At 43.9% G+C, this 21,565-nt stretch overlaps 1 protein-coding gene across 2 annotated transcripts in view; it reads right to left on the bottom strand.

Moving 5' to 3' along the window:
• PRICKLE1 (prickle planar cell polarity protein 1) overlaps positions 1-16,596 on the bottom strand; it is a 120,980-nt gene extending 104,384 nt beyond the window's left edge. For both annotated transcript variants that reach the window (XM_047788003.1, XM_047788002.1), the window contains exon 1: positions 16,393-16,596. The gene's annotated coding sequence lies outside the window, so the exon portion shown is untranslated. The remainder of the gene's footprint in view (positions 1-16,392) is intronic.
• Positions 16,597-21,565: the final 4,969 nt, after the last annotated feature.

A 21,565-nucleotide genomic window follows, 5' to 3' on the forward strand; every position in this document is an offset into this window, starting at 1 on the left:
ACAATTAGACAGCAGAAACTCTGAGAGATATTTAATCATAATCTTGATACTGCCACACTGAAGAATCACGTATTGAAACGCAGCGGGGCCTTCCGACTTAAGAAGTAAGCTTATCTTTGAAAAACAAACACACGGATTTGCTTTTTAAAAGTAGGGAACTTTAGGGGTTCCTACTGTGGTGCAACGGGATTGGTGGCATCTTGGGAGCGCTGGGACACGGGTTCGATCCTCGACCCTGCCCAGCGGGTTAAGGATCCTGTGTTGCCACAGCTGTGGCTTAGGTTGCAACTGAGGCTCAGATCTGATCCCTGGCCTGGGAATTCCATATGCTGTGGGGCAGCCAAAAATGGAAAGAAAAAAAAAGTAGGATACTTTATGTTGTTATGGGTTTTTTTTGTTGTTGTTGTTGTTTTTTCCAGCTGAATCACAGTTTTAACAGGAGATCAAGAAATAACAATCAGGAAATGAAGAAAAGAGTTCATCTCCTCTGAGTCTATTGTCCGCTGTTCCTGCTTGGTAAGGTTTTTTAAACTTAAAAAAAAGTTTTATGAAAACAAAATGGAGATACCAACACAATAAAACACATCTGGAGGCCACTTGGTGACATTCAGGCTTCGTTTCTATCCAACCACGAGCTTTCATGGCAGGCTCTTCCAGTACTGAAGCAGATGTCATAAAAGGGTAATGTATACTTATTGTATAATGTTGTCTAAACACTTGAGGCTGAAATTGAAACCTGGCAGGGAAACTGAAGCGTAAATAAATTTAGATTGTACCAACATAACAATGAAAAGTCACAAGTGTAAATAAATACCTGGTGGGTCGGCCAGGTTAATGCAATATTTGAGGAGACTAGAGAGCCCTTATTCAGATGCTTAAAGTCAACTACAGTCAAAAAGACAGGGTCACAATTACAGTTGTCAAAATTCATCTTTTACTTCTGACTGACACCGAGCTATTGTAAAGGTGGCAATAAGTCCATGACTAAGAGCATAATTAATCTTAGAACCACACATAAAGATCTGAAATTCAGCGAGCATCATGTTTGTCTTACGTTTCCTGCCTCGGCACAGTTTTCCTTCTGCGTAAAACGAGCCACTGTCCAATTCTCATGGCTTAGCCAACTCCTTTTCAATCGTCAAGACCCAAGCTGACCATTGACTCCTCTCTGGGAGGGGCCTTCCTTAACAATTTACAGAACAAATGACTCCCACCATTGGCTCTGTGCCACTACCATGTCCATACATTTCTCTAGGCCTGCCTCTCTCACAGGATTTCATAGCTCAGTGCTTACGGCTTTCCTTCCCAACAAAACGGTGAGCTCTTCAGAGCCAGGAACCACTTGTATTAGACGTCTGTATTCCCAGAGCCTAACACAGTGCCTGGCGAACCTCAGGGTTCAATGAACGTGTGTGGAAGTGAAAATGATGCCCCCAAACTGAAATAAAAATGGGGAGGTTGAACATGAGATGGTTAACACGCTTCTGTACACGCAATTTCTTCTTACTCTTCAGAGGAGAGGAAAGGTGGCAATGGATAGGTACTGTCACTTTGAAGTCAATAAATGGTGGGGAAAAGAGGCAAAAGATAAAAGGTTCTGTATATCCATCTAAGGAGCCAGAACAACAGAAACCGCTGTGACCCGTTCCTAAAACCTCTCTGCAAAAGTGTGCCAACTGTAACCTGGAGGGCTGGCCTCCACACCAAGGAGCAGATGCGACTTTCTTTTTATGCCACCCTCTACCGGGCTGCTGAGAAGGCCCACAAAGGTGTCATTAAGAGATGGACTGCCTTCCCTGGGAACGGTTCACACCCCGCACTACCATCTGATAGCGTTTGATCCTTGAGGCATGCCTGAGGTGACCCAGATTCAAACTGGTGCTTATTAACGTCATATTTATAGAGTCTTCCTAGTGGAACAGCACTTAGGGTCACTGGCGACTGTGCTGGGAGATGGGCCAGGGCTCAGGGCTGTGAAGAGCTCACAAACTCCGGCTTCTGAGATAGAATACAAACGGTACCCTCCTTCCCCATGGGCTGTCTGCAGCTTCAGGCCCAGCCCCATCAGATGTGATTACGATCCAAGGGCCTGGGCATTTGCTTAAAAGTTATTGACTTAATTAATCACAGAGTTACAAAAATGGAACACCCAGGCCAGTAGGTATGGTGACATATGCCAACATGTATTAAGATGAATACACAGAGAGTTTCACCATTTACTGAGTATTTACACCAACTTTTATTGGGAGAGTGGGGAAGACATTATTACGGTTTTCAAAAATATTAGGAAGGCAACTAAAATGGATGGTGGGCTACTGTTGTTTTTCAGCAAACCATTGCTAAACCTCCCCCAGTTAATTCCAATTTGGTCAATGGACACACAAATTTTAAACAAAATTATAATCACATGTGATTACATAAGTGAACATACTAGAGTTTTCTATAAAATTTCCACATTTCCCATGTATAAACATTGTACTCACATTTGTAACTTTTAGAATGAATATAAATATGCCGTGGTTGTAACTAAATCAGATTAATCATTTGCTCTTAAGATTACTGCATTTTTTAACCTTCTCATATTAATTATAATGTAACTTACTAAACCAGACTTTTGGTAAGGGGAAATGTATAATCTTTTCAGGTCTTTAAAAGACAGCTACTGTTGAATTTTGAATTGGCCACACCGAATTATGAATAAAGAGATCATTTTAAAGAGTTGCATCTAGCGAACAGGAATAATTTTGAATAGATTGGGTTTTTTTTTTTTTTAATTTGTTTTTTTGCTTTTTAGGCCACACCGCAGCATATGGAAGTTCCCAGGCTAGGGGTCAAATTGGAGCTACGAGTGCCAGCCTGTGCCACAGCCACAGCAATGCAGGATCCGAGCCATGTCTGCGACCTATACCACAGCTCATGGCAGTGACGGGTCCCCAACCCACTGAACAAAACCAGGGATCAGACCCACATCCTCATGGATCCTAGTGGGGTTCACTAACCGCTGAGCCATGAAGGGATCTCCTTGAATAGATTGTCAAGTAAGTCTAGTCAAAGACGCAGGTGATGCTGATGATGAGAACGTCAACTCCATTTATTATCAATCCCCCTGAAGTTAGAGCCTCCAAATCCAGTGTTTTAGAGTCAAGGAAATTTTGAGCCTAAAAGGTCATCAGGTCTCTCATTTTATCATTTAGGAAACTAAGGCACAGAGTGAGTAAGAAGTCCAGAAATTAAATGACTTAAGATTGCATGCCAGTTGGTAGTTGAGGCTATAATTATCTAAATGCATTTAATATGAGACAAATATAAACAGTGATAGTTACAAAACAATAAAATATCAAAAAATTTTAGATAAATTACAAGTGCTTGCTAATTTTCCTCTTTCTTTTCTCTTTTTCCTTCAAAAAATTGAACCATAAAATGTTAATTTAAAAAATATTTTTTTCTTTTTTAGGGCCACACCTGTGGCATATGGAAGTTCCCAGGCTAGGGGTCGAATCGGAGGTGCAGCTGCTGGCCTACACCATAGCCACAGCAACGCCAGATCCTTAACCCACTGAGTGAGGCCAGGGATCAAACCCGATCCTCATGGATTTATTAAGGAACCACCAAACCAAAGCTCCTTAGGAGGGTGCATCTTGAACTAACAGGCAGCTTCTCCTGTTAAAAACTAAACTGGAGTGACAGGAGACTGGTCAGGGCAGGGGTGGCACCTCTTTCCTCCTCCTCCTTGCCTTAGTTATAAACACCATGGAGAATAGTGTGGAGGTTCTTCAGAAAACTAAATATAGAACTACCCATATGATCCAGCAATGCCGCTCTGGGCATATTATTTGGACAAAACTTTCATTCAAAAAGATACATGCACCCTTATGTTCACTGTAGCACTATTCACAATAGCCAAGACATGGAAACAATCTAAATGTCCATTGATAGATGAATAGATTAAGAAGATATATACAATGGAATACTACTCAGCCTTAAAAAAGAATGAAATAATGCCATTTGTAGCAACATGGATGCAACTAGAGATTCTCAGACTAAGTAAGAAAGAGAAAGACAAATACCATATGATATCACTTATATCTGGAATCTAAAAATGGCAAAAAATGAACCTATCTATAGAAAAGAAACAAACTCACAGACATGGAGAACAGAGTTGTGGATGCCAAGGGGGAGAGGGGAGGAAGTGAGATGGACTGGGAGTTTGGGGTTAATAGCTGCAAACTATTATAATTAGGATGGATGGGCAATGAGGGCCTCCTGTACAGCACAGGGAACTGTGTCCAGTCTCTTGGGACAGAATATGATGGGGAATAATATGAGAAAATGAATGTGTGTGTGTGTGAGAGAGAGAGAGAGAGAGAGAGAGACTGGGTCATTTTGCTGTATAGCAGAAATTGGCACAACACCGTAAATCAACTATACCTTAATTTAAAAATGCAAATTAAAAAAAACCCTAAACTGGGGATAACCTTGGTTAGACCTCTACATAAAGATGCTGCAGAGCTAAATGAGATGAATCCCAAAGTACTTTGTGTACTTCAGAGGTATTAGCCTTATCGTTAGTCAAGAACCCCCAAGTTAAAACCTGATCATTTCTGGACAAATAAGTTAGTGCAGCTCCGTAATAGGAAAGCTGACTCACTGCCAATTTAGTCCTGGAAAATGAGACATTAAAATAATAATTTCAAGCAACGAGGTTTTCTACTAAGCTGGCTGAAATCACTTAGAGGATTAGCTTTCCATCTCTGGAATTTGTCAGGATTTCTCAAGTGAAAGACAGTCCACCATCCTTCTTATTTCAACCTAAAAGGCAACACTGCAAGTCTGTCTGAAGATACTGCCTCAATGTGTTTTTTTAAAGTTACAGAAGAGCATGCGTGCACTGTGAAGAGGGCAGTCACGTAGCCTCTTTGTTACGAATATTTAATCTTACTTCCATTAATATGGCTATGCAGTTACATATCATTGACCACTTTGTGGTAGAGAGAAGAGAGGCCTATGTGATCAGTTTCTTTCCTCACACTTAGTTTCTCTGGCTTTATTCAGATACATGAGGAAACTCCCCTGTAGCTGCCAATCCCCACTATCCACCAAACAAGAAAAAAAAAGAAAAGAAAAAACACATAAAAAAAAAAACCTGTTTTGGGAGTTCCCGCTGTGGCTCAGTGGTAACAAACCCAACTAGTACTCATGAGGATACAGGTTCAATCCCTGGCCTCAATCAGTGGGTTAAGGATCCAGTGTTGTTGTGAGCTGTCGTGTAGGTTGTAGACAGGGCTCAGATCCCATGTTGCTGTGGCTGTGGCTGCGGCATAGGCCAGCAGCTGTAGCTCCCATTCAACCCCTAGCCTGGGAACTTCCATATGCTGCAGGTGTGGCCCTAAAAAAGCCAAAACAAAAAGCAAAAAACACAAATCAGAATATTGATTGCTGTTTTTCTCTTCTATGTAACAGTTAAATGGTCCACAAATGCCTACCCTGTGAAACGAGGGTGGGTGGTCATTTGCTAACTCTAGAGTCCTAGGCTAAGAATAAGAATATAAAACTCCAAATTGTTTATGCATAGTATTATATGTATTCTTAGACTGGGGAAGGGGTGTTCCAGTGAGAAGCTCCCTAAATTTTGGCAGTCATTCATTCTGCAGGTACTCATTAAGCACCTACTATGTGCATGGCTCTAAGACTGGGGATAAGGTAAAAGACAAAACGGCCTTGAGATTTCTACATGGAATAAGTAGCTACAAGAGGCAAATACCTGCCCGGTAGTGGCAAGTGCTATGGAGAAAAGCGAGGCAGGGAAGGGGGTTTCTGGAGTGCTGCTCTTTTATGGAAGGTGATCAAGGAGGACTTCCTGCCATCAGGTGACTTTTGAGCTGAGACCTGAAAGGCTGGAGAAAGGCATGAGCCGACCTGGAAAAACCGACACGTGTCTTTTTCTATGAGCCTGAAGTCCAGCACCACCAAGGAGATGAGCTGTGAAAGTTCAGGGAAGTGGCACCTGCAAATTGCAAGGCTTACACCAGACTTGGAACCAGCCTTCAGTTTCTCACCAATGATCCCGAAACCCTGCTTGGTGACTACTTAATTTTTTCCTGACGGACATGCCTCACAGCCGTCTCTCTTCATGTCATGACTAAGAGAGAGTTTTCCAGTTACATTGTGCAAACAACGCAAGCAGGTAACTCAGGTGCCAGTGTCCATTCCGAGGCCCTGTTCGCTGAATGGGCAATGGGCACACAGTAGGAAAAAAGGCTGACACGGGCTGATTTTGCTACTGTCCGTGCCTAAACAGTGAAAAAGTTCAAAGGAAACTGGACAGTTATCCAGGTTTTAGAACGGTGAGTTTTTAAAGCTCTTCTGAAAGAAAACACCACCCTTCCTCGCCTCGAGCCTGGCAACATACGACAACAAAAATCAAGGAACCCAGCTACGTATCAAATTTCTCCTTTCTGTCCCTACTATGTGGACACAGCCAGCAGAAAAACGGACTGCTTTAAATTCTTTTTATTTAGTCTATGTTCTACAGTAATGACAGGAAAGACAAGGAAAAAAGCACAGAAACAAGATGGGCAGTGAGCTCTTTTAATCAATTTCCACAAAATGATGCACCCAAGAAATTTCCGGCACTTGCCAAGAAAACTTTCAGATGCACCATAGCTATGATGAGAAAAACTGAGTATGTGCTTCTCCTATTTGATTGAGATATTCTGATTTATCTTACCTAGAAGATAAATACCTACACACATACATATACACACACGCTGTGGATATAGACAGTTTTAAAGCACTTTATATGTTATGAAATACATGATGTGCAATCTTGTCTGTCAAAGGATCCAACATAATTGCTAGCTATAAAAAATAATTATAATTAGCTAGTTTAAAGATTACTTCATGAATCTAAAAAAAATGCAAACTGGCATTTCTTTTGTTGAAAATGAACAAAGAGCTTAATTACACACAAGCACACTTTATTAAGAAATTTGTATTAATAAAGATCTCTTTAAATTGTTTGACCTTTGTAATTTAAAATATTTTGAAATAAGACTTAAAATTGTAATGACACTGTAAATTTGTCAGATAAGCTCTGAAACCTGTACAGTGATTTGGTTGGGTTATACTTCTTAAAGTGACACACAAAGGTGATAGCAGAAGACCGGTCAATCATTTATTCCACAAATGCAGGAGACCAAGAGATAAGGAAACGTCTGACCAACTATAGTTTTCATAGGATAAACTATGTTAGTTTTTCATACTATGTTAGTTACATTTTCAAGTAATAAGCTTGGTATCTTTTTTTTTTTTTTTGGTCAACCTCCAGATACTTTTTCAGGTGAAGTACTTTCACATTGAAAGCAATGAGACCAACTGGTAACTTGCGAAAAAATACAATCAATACATGATAGAGTACCTCGAAGATCTGGAAACATAAGAGATAGAATGGATTTATTATGCTGCTTTTCAGATGAACAATTATACCTATTCTTTGAAATCTGGAGGTACTTTACCTGAAAGGTGTCTGGAAGTTGACAAAACATATTGAGCATACTGTTTTATTTTACTTTTTTTTTTACTTTTTAAAAACTTTTTTTGCTGTTTAGAGCTATGGAGCACATGGGAGGTTCCCAGACTAGGGGTCGAATCAGAGTTGCAGCTGCTGGCCTACACCACAGCCACAGCAACACCAGATCCGAGCCGCGTCTGCGACCTACACCACAGCTCACGGCAACGCAGGATCCTCAACCCACCGAGCCAGGCCAGGGGTCGAACTTGCAACCTCATGGTTCCTAGTTGGATTCGTTTCTGCTGTGCTGCCATGGGAACTCCTATTTTACTTTTTTTTTTTTTTGTCTTTTCTAGGGCCGCTCCTGTGGCATATGGAGGTTCCCAGGCTAGGGGTTGAATCGGAGCTGTAGCCACCGGCCTACGCCAGAGCCACAGCAACGCAGGATCCGAGCCGCGTCTGCAACCTACACCACAGCTCACGGCAACGCCGGATCGTTAACCCACTGAGCAAGGGCAGGGACCGAACCCGCAACCTCATGGTTCCTAGTCGGATTCGTTAACCACTGCGCCACGACAGGAACTCCTTACTTTATTTTTAATTTATCTTTTATTGAGGTAACATTGGCTTGCAACATTATACAAGTTTCATGCAGACAACATTATATTGATGCTCCTTACACTACAGAAGGCTAACAATAGTATTTTAAAATCACTAACATCACATTTTCAAAGTTTCCTGACTCTGGGGGGCTCTCTGAAGTTGCCATGCGCACTGTGAGTCCGGCACTGTGTTAGGCGTTGGGTGTGCAACGGGGAACTAACATGGTTCCTGGCTCACATCTATCACTGTCCACTCACAGGAGCAGAACACACAATTTCCTGGACCTGGGTTAAAAATGACGTCTATTTCTTGATGGCAACATTCGCTATGAAGAATCAATGAATGAATGAACAAAAGAGAAAGGAAGGAAGGAAAAATGTTCAGCCTAGAAGGATTAGAAACATAAAATTTTAGAACTGGAAGGAAATCTCAGAGATCATCTAATTTAGTGGCTCTTAACCACAGCTGTGCATCAAATTACTTGAGGAGCGTTTCCAAGTTAAATGTGCAAGACTCCACCCCAAGCCTCCTGCCTTAAAAATCTCTGTGTATTTTCATTTTGAAAAAGCTCCATAGGTGTTTATGGCTCAAACCTTTGGTTAATATGCACTGATCTGGCTCAGTTCCCTCACTTTATATATGAGGGAACCAAGGCCCAGAGAGGCTGAGTGGCTGACCCAAAATCACACAGTTATTGGACTGTGTTCCAAATTTTCTGATTTACAGAAAAATGATGGTAGAAAAACTATCCAGTTCTGCACTCTCCTGCCACATCACTACTGATGATTCTTGAATCTCTACTCAAGAAACAGGATAAGTGCTTTGGTCAGGACAACTACTCAACCCAAAGTTACGGAACCAAAGTAAAAAAGCCAGTGTGTATGGGCAACACAAACAACAAACAAAGAGCCATCACGTACCATAGTAACCCGGTTCCTTCCTGCTTCAACAGCCAAGTCAAGCTGCTCCCATTCAAATATCCTTATGCCTATCAGTTTCTCATTTTGGCACTGCCATGAATAATCATTTTGGGGTTTTGTGGGTTAGAAGAAGAGGATGATTTTTCTGGTTTATTCCTCAAATTCAGAAGGTTAAAAATATGTTTCCAATACCTCAATATGAAGAAAGCCTGGTCTGCTTTTAACACGTTTGGCAGGACTTGAGGACATGTTTTTGGCTATTAGCCTGACAAGCTGTTTAAGCTTATAGAAGACCCACAAAGGGAACTTATATGATTAAGTCAGTTAAACACAAACATCTTCTCTGTGTATTTTATTCCCTCCCTTCACATTCACAAAAACATTAAAGGCTAGAGCATTTCAGAACTAACTGGGTGAGGGGGGCAAGTTATTTATCACTTCAGCTCCTTTCTCAAGGCTTGTGTAAATAAGAACCATGGCAACTCAAAAGAAATTATTCATGTGATCCTTGCGATGAACAAAGCTAAGCATCAGAAAGGAGTTCGAAATTCCTATGAAGCATGTGTAGTTTCTTACAAGAAACACCTGTGATTCTCTAATGCACTTCAGCCTTAACTTTATCTCTTTCTAAAAATTATGTAACATGCATATACTTCAAGCACGGAACATACTTACTAGTTACATAGTCACAGAAGAATTTCAAATGCCTGTCTCCTTTGGACACACATTATAACAAAGTATTGCAACACAAGAGCACTAAGCAGGAGTTCCCGTCGTGGCGCAGTGGTTAACGAATCCGACTAGGAACTGTGAGGTTGCGGGTTCGGTCCCTGCCCTTGCTCAGTGGGCTGACGATCCGGCGTTGCCGTGAGCTGTGGGGTAGGTTGCACACACGGCTCGGATCCCACGTTGCTGTGGCTCTGGGGTAGGCCGGTGACTACAGCTCCGAATGGACCCTAGCCTGGGAACCTCCATATGCCGGGGGAGTGGCCCAACAAATGGCAAAAAGACAAAAAATAAAAAAAAAAACAAGAGCACTAAGCAGTCTTCTTACATAAGATCTAACAGTTCCTTAAATTGTTCGGCAGCGCTGTTTTAGAGCAAAGCAAAATGCCACGCTATCTGGCTCTTTTTCAGGTCCCAATGAAGGAACTTAGAGTCTTCAAGCATGTAAATAACATAGTTAGAAACATCCACTACAGTTAACGAGTTATGAGTGTCTTCAGAAGAATGCCATATTATTGACCTATCACGAAGCTGAAAGAACGAAAAAAAGAAGTACAAATGCCTTTGGTGCAACTCTGACATGGTTTAAATCCGTTTGCTATTATTAGGCTGAAGGAGTACACGAGGGGTGAGTGTGTGTGTGTGGATCCGGAAGACAGTATTTCAATCGGGGCAGAGGACCTGGCCAATACAGAAGCAGGTTTTTATAGAATTTCTCCTTGAACCATGGTGACCATAGTGTGGGTTGTGTCACTACCGCAATGGGCAGGCTGGGGTGCTCGCCTGGTAAGGCAAGATAAACCTCATTTTATGTCGAACTGAGCAAACTTCCTCTAAGAAGATTTGCTTAATTGAAAGTTTCCAGGGAGAAAGGACAAATCTGAGGGATGGCTGGTGGGCAGTTCTTAAGGTATGCTGCTTTCCTAAGGCTAACCTTCGCCTTCTAGCTTGGCTCAAAGGCCAACATTCCTTGGTGGCAGTCTTTTGCATTGAGGCAGTAACCGAACCTCCAGATCACAAAGATCCCTGGCATCCCGGGTTAATTTCCGCTGTCTCTACTGGGGCTACATGAAACATGGCATTTACAAATTTGGATTATATAGTGCTATTTATTACCTGATGGAAGACTTCCACAAATGCCAGAAGAGATGTTGGCGTTTATGCAAGTCGACTACTGCGTGACCCAAAGAAGCACTAGGTTCTATAAGCTGTGTTTGCCAGGATTGAAAGGGCCTAAGTGAAAACGCCTTAATTAGGACCATCTTAGCACCTCAGCTACTGGATACCCTCTAGCTCTAGGTGTTATATTTCAAATGGGCCAACAAATCATCCTGGAAACAGAACCTCCTCCCACCCCGACCTCAGTCCTGTAACTAATCCCTGTAACTCGGAGTCCTGAGAGTGTATATTTTATTTTCAGATTTAATAAGTATATCTGGTAGCTATTAAAAGATTTAAGCCACTACCGTTTTCAAAGGTTTCAGTGTTGAGAGATTTCAAGCCCACAGAGGGGGCAATCTGGAGGGCTTGGCTACTGTAGAATGGTGAAATTATTTCACTGGCTCCCTACAACTGCACCCCACCCAACTCTTCTGTTTTAAGAATATTTGTATTGAATTTTCTCTATGCTTTTAATGTGTCTTTAACACATGTTCACAGGCAGACAAAAAGAAAAATAGAAGGATGTGAAGGAAAGACACTGTATCCAATCTTCAGTGACCAAAAAAGATAATTATAAGGACAGATCCCTAAAGAAGGAGGGGGAAAGATTCGGAAACATTGGCTACTTACAATAGCCTATCAGATCATCCTTCCTTCTTTTCTTCTTTGGGGAAACCCAAACTGCTGCACAGTGGTTCTCTAAGTTCTCCTTTATGGAATAGTCCTCATGCTTGGGCAAAGCCAGCCATCCTAGGAAACCAGGGCCAATATTGTATCACATTAAGTGGTGGCTACTTCATATCAACTTTTTTTTTTTTTTGAAAGGTGACAAAAGGGGGGTGGTGGTGGTGGAAGGTGGTTATAAAAAACTTCACAGGAAACCAAATAGCCTTTATTTAAATTAAAAGCAATCACAGCCTGATTCTTGGAACACACTTGGAAAAGCTTTTTGGCATGCAGCTGCTACATGCCGCCAATATTGTGTGTAATTGGAAACATTTCAAACAGAATTGTTACCCAAGTCAAAGACCTTAATTGTGAGCTGTGGGATCTCGCCTGGGATAAAAGCAGGGCAGCTGAGTGAGAGCATGCTGCATCGAGGGGTCCCCTTACTGGCCGCATCTGACTACAATATTTTCAGTGGATTATTGACAACTCTTCTTTCCGGAGGCCCAATGGGACAAGAAGCAAACGGAGCAAGGCGTGCACAGAGCAAAAGCTGGTCGGTGCCACCACTCAACAACTGGGACAAAACTCTTAGAAAGGAGTCCCTGACTTCAGTACTCTAACAACTGAAATAACACAGTCCGCACTCTCCCCCACCCCCAAGTGTGTAATCCACCAGAAATGAAAGGCTTCTCTCCGGAGAGTTTGCCCAAAACCTACCAGCGAGAAAAAGGCAAGTGCGGGTGAATTGGTCAGTTGTTTTTTAGGATTTCTTAGGACCAAATTAGGGACAGGTGGGACAAAGTCAAGGCAAATGACAGCTGCTTGCTAGTTTACAGCTCTAAGTTTTAAAATGTTTCCACTGGCTTCTGCCTTGCTGCCATTTTTATTGTCATTTTTACACTGAAAATCTCTTTTCCCAGGGAAATGAATCTGGAAAGGTCTAATCAGTTCAGGCTGGGCAATTGTTCTTGTTCCTAGAGAGGTCCCTTCAAATGTGACCACAATGCATTTAAAGTTTAGTCTAAACAAGCGCACGCAACAGAGACACAGGAAGAAATATTACGTTCTCTTTGAGAGGTCTGATCCCTCCTCCCCCACCCCCGAGGGACCTGGAAATAGTCCGAGTCAGTGGACCCCTGGCTCAGGAATGGTTCTTGGAAAAATCGTGTCATTCTGGCACTCAGGAAAAGGATCCGATTATCCTGTCCTGTCTCCTTGCCAGAAGTGTCATGACATCAGCGTGCTCCAACTTGTAAAGCCTGTCTCTTCCCACCAGCCCTCCTTCAGGAGAGAGGGCGTGAGGGGAACAGGGAGGCAGGTGGGTCCCTCTGCATGTTCCAGCCAGGCCTCTTCCACTCTTCCAAGACGTTCCTCTACCAACACACACAGTTAACCTCTGTGACATGAGTTCTGCAGGGCCATGAACGAGAAGGTTGGGTACTGGTTCCTGGTGGTGCTCAGGTGCAACCCTTGTGTGTGTCCAGAGGTGGAAGAGCCCGGAAGGTCCTGGCACTCAGCTCTGGCTCCACATGCTGCCTGAGGTTTCGAGGAACTGCACCAATGCAGGACTTGGTGCCAGGACTGCTAGACTTTCTTCATCCAGCTTGTTCGCTCGCACCAACCTTCTTAGGACATTAGTGCACAATCCAGGCATGATATTAGTGCACAATTATCCTGTGACCAGAAGGAAAGGCAGGAATGGCTCCTCGAAAACACCTACCAACCAACCAACCAAGCAACACAACGCTTCATTTTCCCAACTCCTCCTTCTTGTGAAATAATCATACCTGCATTTAAGAAAACTGAAGAGTCTCACACTTAAGAGTTAAACAGTTACCACTATTTTATGCAACATTGGAGGAAAAAAGATAGGTTTTTTTTCCCAAGGGGAAGGAGTCTATGGTGGTCTATTGGCATATTTAAAATTTCATGCACATATGAGAATCACTTTGACTTTTTAACTACTTTCCTTCTTTAAAAGGACATTTTTGCTCTTTGTAAACTACTTTAACCAGAAAATTAACTGCAGTAACTAGAACACTACTAATGACAATCTTTCCTGAAAACTGTTTCCTATAAAATGAAAAGCCCAAACTATAGGTATACATCACTAAAAGAGTTACTTATCTACTGGGAAATCATTTTCAAAATTCTTGTTCCATTTTATGAGTATTATGAAAAATCACTTGTAACAAACACCCTCTCTGGTTTTCAGGTAATGACAAAAGGTTGTATCTGACAATGTCACTTTTTGAAACTTAGATTTCAGCTTCCTTTTTAAAATTCTAGCTTAAGAAATTTTAAATTGTAACCTCTCTTCTTTTACGTCTTTTCAGAGTTATTACAGGACAGGACATTAGGAATAACCAGACTTTTACCCACATCTAACTCTCAACCATAGTTTAGCCCTGAACCATATAAGGGCCTTCCCCTGCCGCCCCAGCTGATATTAGATTTTATTTGGGTGACCCAAGCTGGCTCACTGCAATCTCCTTTATTATACAGACAAATCCTTGATTTTCAAAACATGATTCAACTTTTTAGATTTCATTGGCATTGCTGGCAGAACTGATTGAATCTGCCACTTGAGTGAAATACATCTCTTTTCTTTTAAAAACCTGTGAACCAACAGGCCCACTCGGTGATAAACCACTAATTAGTACCAAATTAAGGGTGGAAAACTTAATTTACAGAACCCAGTCGCTTACGTCAATATGGCTACCCCTATGTCCCACCCAGGCCACGAGTCCTCCAAAACTGCCCCCACCTCCTTCCTGCCTAGGCTTATTCACAAGAAAGAGTCACTATTGTTAGCCATGGCTTATCAAAACACAGATTTTCAAGTTCATCAGCAAGTGTGCTAACTTTCAACTGTGAGTAACGTCCATTTATTTCCAGCACCTTTTTGTTTTAATACGGGGAGCAATGCATTGTTAACCTTTAAATCCTTTGTATAAACATCTCTGGAAGAGCTTGTAAAATATCTTGTGTGTTTCCTGACTCACCAGATGATGGCATTTAGAAACCCCCTGGTACCAGCAGGTGCTGTATTTTGCTTTCTTCAGGCTCCAGCTGGGTTACAATGACAGATTCCCATCCCAGGCCAGGCCCAGCCACCTAGGCTAGGACCACATGGAGGCAAGCCGAACCGGGCCCCACCAGACAGCAAGATAAATGGCTGCTGTTTAAGTTTAAAATCCCCTGGTGGGAGTAAATATTGTTCCAGAGAAAAAGCCTTGACAAATATTGCGTCATCCTTCCAGAACTGTCTTGATTAAAACAGAATCTTTGGATTAAGTTGGTGCTCAATTCCAAATGTATCTATCTTGCTGTCATGGGATTTTTTTTTTTTTTTCCTTTTCCCTTCCAAGTCTGAAAACAGACATATTGTTGGGGATGGTCAAACAAGGCTGCCGCCTCCCAAGGGGTTAGAGTCCACTCTGATAATAGAAGGCGGCTGAACACTGACACTTCACTGAGGATAATGGAGACAGCAAAGGCTTAGTGGGAAAAGGCCAGTTGTCACCTAAGTGACAGGCAACAGCTGAGCTCACACATCTGGAGCCAGACCGGGCAAACATGCAGCGACCCTCACCGGTCTACACCTTGGGTCTGTCTGAAGTAACAGATGGACGTTCCTTTTACTCCAGAAGCATATTAAAAAATATATCTGATGGGGAACCACATCAATTATGTAATGTCGGCTGCAGACACTGCCTTCCGAAGTACTGATTCAAATTGGGAGGTTCGCAAAACTGTACCGCAGGCACACACAGAATTTCATTACCTACACCTTGTCCTTCATAAAAGCCATAGGAAAAGCCACATATATACCCACGCTTTTTATAGCACAGATGCATCTGAACTCCTCCGGAGAGGCAGGAGCCTCACAGGCTCTTCTCCTTTAGGCAGTTCCCATGCTGGCTTCCTCACCTTGCTCAGGGCCACAACAGCTGCTTCCCATACTCTTCAAAATCAGCAACCAAACGTGTTTGGCTTGTGATTCTGAGTCCTCCTTAAGCAAGCTGGAACTCTGCGGAGCCAGCCATCCTTCCCCCACCCCCACCTCCTTCTTCAGCCTCCCCAAGACAATCTGTGGACAATTTTCCCAAAGTCCCCAGAATAACACCGCACTGCCAATAGTCGCCGGCGATGCCGTTTGTTTTTCTTAGAGGGCAATGTAAATTTAACAGCTTTCTGCTGCATCCTGAGTCCCGGTCCTGCTAATTATTAACATGCCTGATTTCTTCAACTTTTTCTCCCTAAAGGGAAGAAGACGCTCCCATTCTTTCCCATATCCGTGTTACATTCAGAAAACACCACTGCTGGGGCGGGAGGGGAGCGGGGAGCTGGTGCACCCCAGCCAAAAAGCAATCGGTCCTTTCCCCCAGAGCCTTAGGAGAGAATCGGCACCCTCCCCGCGGACGCCAGTAGGTGACAGGCGATCCTAAGCGGCGGACACAGGCCAACCTTCCTGGCCTCGTTGCGTCCCGCAGAGCCCTAACTCTGGGGCCACTGAGCGGGTTTCCTCGCAGGAGAGAATCAAGAGTTGGTTGTGATGCAGCAAACCGGAGCCGTGCGTGCAGCCTATCCGAAGCCCTCTTGGTACTGCAGCCCCAGTATCTGCTTTCGCTGTCTACACAACCCAACAAGCCGATTATACCCATCTCCCCCATTTTCTGCGACACCAACCCAGCCTGGGTGCCAATGACCCCCCGCAGTGACGCGGACCTTGCCCGGCCCTTCCCCTGCGCGCTCGCCCCCCACCGCCGCACCCGTAGCCCTTCTGCGGAGCCCACTCACCCGGGCGAGGGAGCCGGACTCGGCTAGACGGTCGTCGGCGCCGCGGCGGGTCTGCGGAGCTGCAGTCCACGGAGTCAGGGGCGGGCGAGGGTGGGCAGGACGCGAACCATCCGGAGCCCGGGACGTGGCTGGGGCGGCCGCGGCGCCCCCGCGGAGGTCAGTGCAGGCAGCGCGAGGCGGGCACGCTCCGGGGCGCGCTGTCGGGCGCGGCGGCCGCGGGAGGCGGCGCTCGCTGGGTTGCAGGCAGAGTGCGCCCCGCAGCCCAGCCCGCGCCGCGCCGCCGCGCACCCCGCCCTCGGCCGCCAGCCCGGCGCGAGAGAAAACGCGGAGCGCGGATGCCGCCGCGGGATCCGGGACGCTCGCGCGCCCACGCGCCCCCTGCTCGGCCACGAGAGGCAAGATCTGCTCCCGGCTCCTGCTGCAGAGGGCGCGGGGAGGCCCGGCGAGCAGGACTTGCTTGGCGCAGCGGGAGGGCTGAGCTGGGCGCCAGGGATCTGTTGCACGAAGTTCGCAAGGGCACAACCCAGGTTCTCAAGTGCCGTTGGGTCGTCTCCTCTGGCCCCCTCCCCTTTTAAAGGCTTTTTTTTTTTTTTTTTTTTAACAAACCATTCTGATGGATGGAAAGACAGGAAGGGTGAAAGGGGGGGAAAAGACAAACCCAATTTCCTCTGATCAAACGATTTGGGGGTTGCCTCTTTGGGTTTCTTTTCCTTTGACTTGGGCGGGGGCGGGGAGAGTTAATTAAACTCTTACTTAGATTCCTTCCGGCGCGCGCCTCGCCTTGCTGGGGGCCCGCTTGGACTCGATCCTACCTTGTGTAACCCCCCTCTGGGCTGTCTCCACCTCGGAGCAAGCAACCAAAGATTTGGCTTTTAGTCCGTTCCCTTCCCTCCTAGACGGTACTGGTCATATCGAAATCTCAAAGTCTGGGTACTGCACAGGAGAACCTCAGCCCATCGCCATGTCCCTGGCCCGATCCAAATTAGCGTGGCGCACTTCAGGTCGTGTTTAAAGCATTAATTTGATCTCGAGGATCATTTTTCATCGGCCTGACTGCTCTCCATGTTTTCAGTCTGCCCAGTTTCCTGGGCTGGGTTCTCAGGCAAAGTCGCTCAGGGTGAATTGGGGCTTAGCTTGTTTGAAAGTTCTACCCTGACATCTGTGTCATCTTAGAACCTCAAAACCCCTCGCTCTTTCCAGCTTCAGATCAGTGGAGTCTCACACCGTGTGGGTACCGTGTCCCCTGGGGTTACAGAGGGCACATCTCTCTGAGGCAGCCGCTGAGCCCAGCTTGACAGGTGTCTCTGCAAAGCTGGGGCTTCATTGACCTCTCAATCCCTTCCACAACCCTCTAGGACACTGTAACATCTTCCAAAAAGATGAGGATGTGTGGGAGGGGAAGAGGGGATTGATGCATTTTCTATTTCTTTAAGAAAAATCAAAAGAGCCAATTACAAAATTTTTCAGAATAAGGAGTTTCAATTATCATTGGGAATAAAATAAGGGAATTCTCGACAAATTCAGAGTTGATGTAAAAAAAGGATTAAAGCAATAACATCTAAAGGCAGAGGAAGGGGAAATGTTACAAATCTTGGGAAATGTTTGGCCTCAGCCCTGGGCTCTGTAATTCCAAGTCTGATTCAGATCTCCCTGCACTGTAGAAACTTTCTCCCCTCTAGATTCAGGGCTGAGTTTCTAAACCTCTGATCACAGAGCCCTCAGGAAAGATGAAATAATTCCACTTGTTCCTGGTGTTTGTAACTGATGGGAATCTGGGGGAAACAACCTAGGCTGTCTTGCTCCTCAGCGTTTTATTGCAGTTGCCCTTTTAAGTTAGGTCTGTATATCTTGCCAGGGTAACAAATGCTTCTATTAAGCTGTAAAATTTTGGCTTTACCTAAAATCCAGAACTTCTGGGAAGACCGACAAAATGATTTATCCACCCATGGAGGTCATGAAAATCAGTGCTTTTAAAGGCAGAGTCCACTCTCCTCTTAGCATCTATGGGTGGCTGTCTGTTGTCTCAATGGAGACCTTCAAATGAAAGCAGTTTCCCAACAAACTGAATGACACAGTGGAATAGAATCTGTGGAGGCTGGAATGCAAAACAGTATCGCTGAAGTTCTGTAGCTGCATCTTCATGGGAAAGTACTCTTTGATGGACCAGTGGGCATTTGTAGCAGGCAGAGTTGAGTATGGAGAAGTTCAAGAGGAGGATATTTACGGAACCTGCACTTGAACCTCCCTATCAATTGGAGACAATGCTACTTTCTTACGGTAAGAAATGAATCTGGTATCGGAGGAATTACAGCTCTGCAGTGACCTCACAAAGGTTTTGTCTGTTGAGCACCTGCTGTTTGGTAGCAAACATATCAGGCACTGTAGGGTATTCACAGTTCTCCCCGAAGAGGATTGTTGCTTCTTTGGACAGTGCACTGGCCAGCATCTTTTGGACCCATTTCAAAGGTGAACACTTGGTCTTCGACCAGCACTCGCAGAATTATTTTGGATGGTGTATGTGATGATCTGTGGTCAGAGATGACTGGATTCAAATGTCAGCCCAACTGCTTACCAAAGGCAACCTAGAGTCATTCAGATAGCCTGGAAGGGGTGCTTAGCATCTTTATTTGTAAGTGAGGATAATAATATCCATCTCAGAGAGCTGCTAGGAGGATGAATGGTAGGTGTGCAGAGAAGACTCAATAGGTGGAAAGTTTATATAATGCCAGTGTCTAAGGTCTTGTCTCATAGCACCTTTCTCTACTCCAGCCTCCCTGCTAAGTTCTACAAATTAGGAAAGAACTCTTTTCAATTTAGTCTGAAAAGGCATTTGTCATTGTGGACTATTCTGCTTCCAGGTCTTTTATGTCAATAGTGTTACTTTCTGGATCTTTACAAACCAACATGGTGCCAAATCTTTTAGAAATAAATCAATTCCCTTTGAGAATGTCTACTTTTAAAGTTTTGATAATGAATGTATAATTTTAGAAATGATACCTTATGCACTGAACTGTATCCTCCAAATATTCATGTGTTGACGTCTCTGCTTCTTCCAGTACCTCAGAATGTCGCCTTATTTGGAGATAGGCTCTTTACAAGATAAGCAAGTTAAAATGAGGTCACTGGGTGAGATCTGATCCAGTATGCCTGGTGTTCTAGAAAGAGCAAAACAGACACGCACTCAGGGAGAAAACCATGTGAAGAAGGCAGAGGTCAGGGTGATGTGTCTCAAAGATAAGCCAAGGAACCACCCGAAGCTAGGCAAGAGGCTTGGAATGGTAAATTGGTGCAGCCACCGTGGAGAACAGTATAGGGATTCCTTAAACAAATGAAAAATAGGAGTTCCCATCGTGGCTCAGCAGAAATGAATCCGACCGGGAACCATGAGGTTGCAGGTTCTATCCCTGGCTTCCATCAGTGGGTTAAGGATCTGGTGTTGCCATGAGCTGTGGTGTAGGTCGCAGACATAGCTTGGATCCCGAGTGGCTGTGGCTGAGGCATAGGCTGGCAGCTACAGCTCCGTTTCGACCCATAGCCTGGGAACCTCCATAAGCCGCGGGTGCGGCCCTAAAAAGCAAAAAAAAAAAAAAAAAAAAGAAAAGGAAAGGAAAAAAGAAAAATAGAGTTACCATATGATCCTACAAGCCCACTCCTGGGCATATATCTGGAGAAAGCTCTAAGTTGAGGAATTCTACATAGACTTCCCAGGGCTTTCTGGATGGAGTGTACCCTATTTGATTAGTCTAAAGGGCTCTTCATATTTACACTCTGCTATCTCTCTAGTTTATTTTCCTACCACTCCACCCGTGTTTGCTCTTATCAAATTAAGCTATTTACCATTCCTTGAAAGCATCAAGCTATTTTATGCCTCTGTGCTTTGAACTCACCTACAAAACGTTACCCACTGATGAAGGCCCTTGTTATTAATTAACTCCTGCTTATCCTTTAAAATTCAACTCAAACATCATTTTCACTATGAGTGCACAAAATCTCATTGGAGACTCATCCCTCGTTTTGCTGTTGCGCTCACATCACCTGGAAAGTGAGAGCTCTGGATCCTTTGATCAAAAGATTGGTTCAGGGAAGTGTATGTGATCCAGGTCAGGTCCTGGGATTTTTTTTTTTTTTTCTTTTCTTTTTTTTTTTTATGGGCCACACCTGAAGCATATGGAACTTCCCAGGCTAGGGGCCCAATCGGAGCTGCAGCTGCTGGCCTATCAGAGCCACAGCAATGCCTGACCTGAGCCGCATCTACAAACTATACCACAGCTCATGGCAATGCCAGATCCTTAACCAACTGAGTGAGGCCAAGAATAAAACCCACATACTCATAGATACTAGTCAGATTCATTTCTGATGCACCACAGCAGGAATTCCAGGTCCTGGGATTTGTGCATGAGCTTTTTGTGGAAGAATTCCACAAAAGCAAACTCAACAAATGCATATTGAGTACTGATATACCAGCCACATTTTTTGCCGGAAACTCAGCAGTAAACCAACCAAAGCCTCTACTGTATGGGTCCTCTTTGAGCCCCTGGAACAAACTCTACCTGAAATCAACTACCACTGAACTAGTCAGATTAAATTAACTTGTTGTTTAAGCCAGTAAGGGGTTTAAGTGACCTGAATACTAACTGGTACCTCCCTCCGCCATTTAGATGCCACTTTTCTCTGTTCAACTTTCTACTCCTTTATCACTTCATCGTTTTGCTTAATTAAATCTGTCCTTACTCCAAAAGAGATTTAGGTCTACTAACAATTATGCAACACTAACATGCAGCAAGTTAGCATGAAATAGTACTTTGAAAGTAGGTATGAAATGTGAAACAGAAACGAGACAAATTCATAAAATTCATCACATAAAGAATGGGACAAAATTTTGCTTTTAGGTTTCTAGCAGTCCCTATATTAAAGGTTTATGTAATTCTTACACAATTGGAAATGTATTGAAGATAAAAATGTTCCTATTAGGAGAAGCACAACTATTGCTAAATCAAAGAGCGGAAAGGAGCACCCTCCTCCCAGATCTTCATGAAGAAAGCTCTGGAAGAATAATAAACCATGTCCTCATCAAAAGCCTCACAGCAGCACACAATGATGTGTTTCTCTGAGCATTCCTCAATCCATGTTTCAGAAAATCCATGTTTCAGAAGGAGCAATTTAATTCATGCAG

The sequence above is a fragment of the Phacochoerus africanus genome, chromosome 7 (genome assembly GCF_016906955.1).
Source record: "Phacochoerus africanus isolate WHEZ1 chromosome 7, ROS_Pafr_v1, whole genome shotgun sequence".
NCBI classification, from domain to species: Eukaryota; Metazoa; Chordata; class Mammalia; order Artiodactyla; family Suidae; genus Phacochoerus; species Phacochoerus africanus.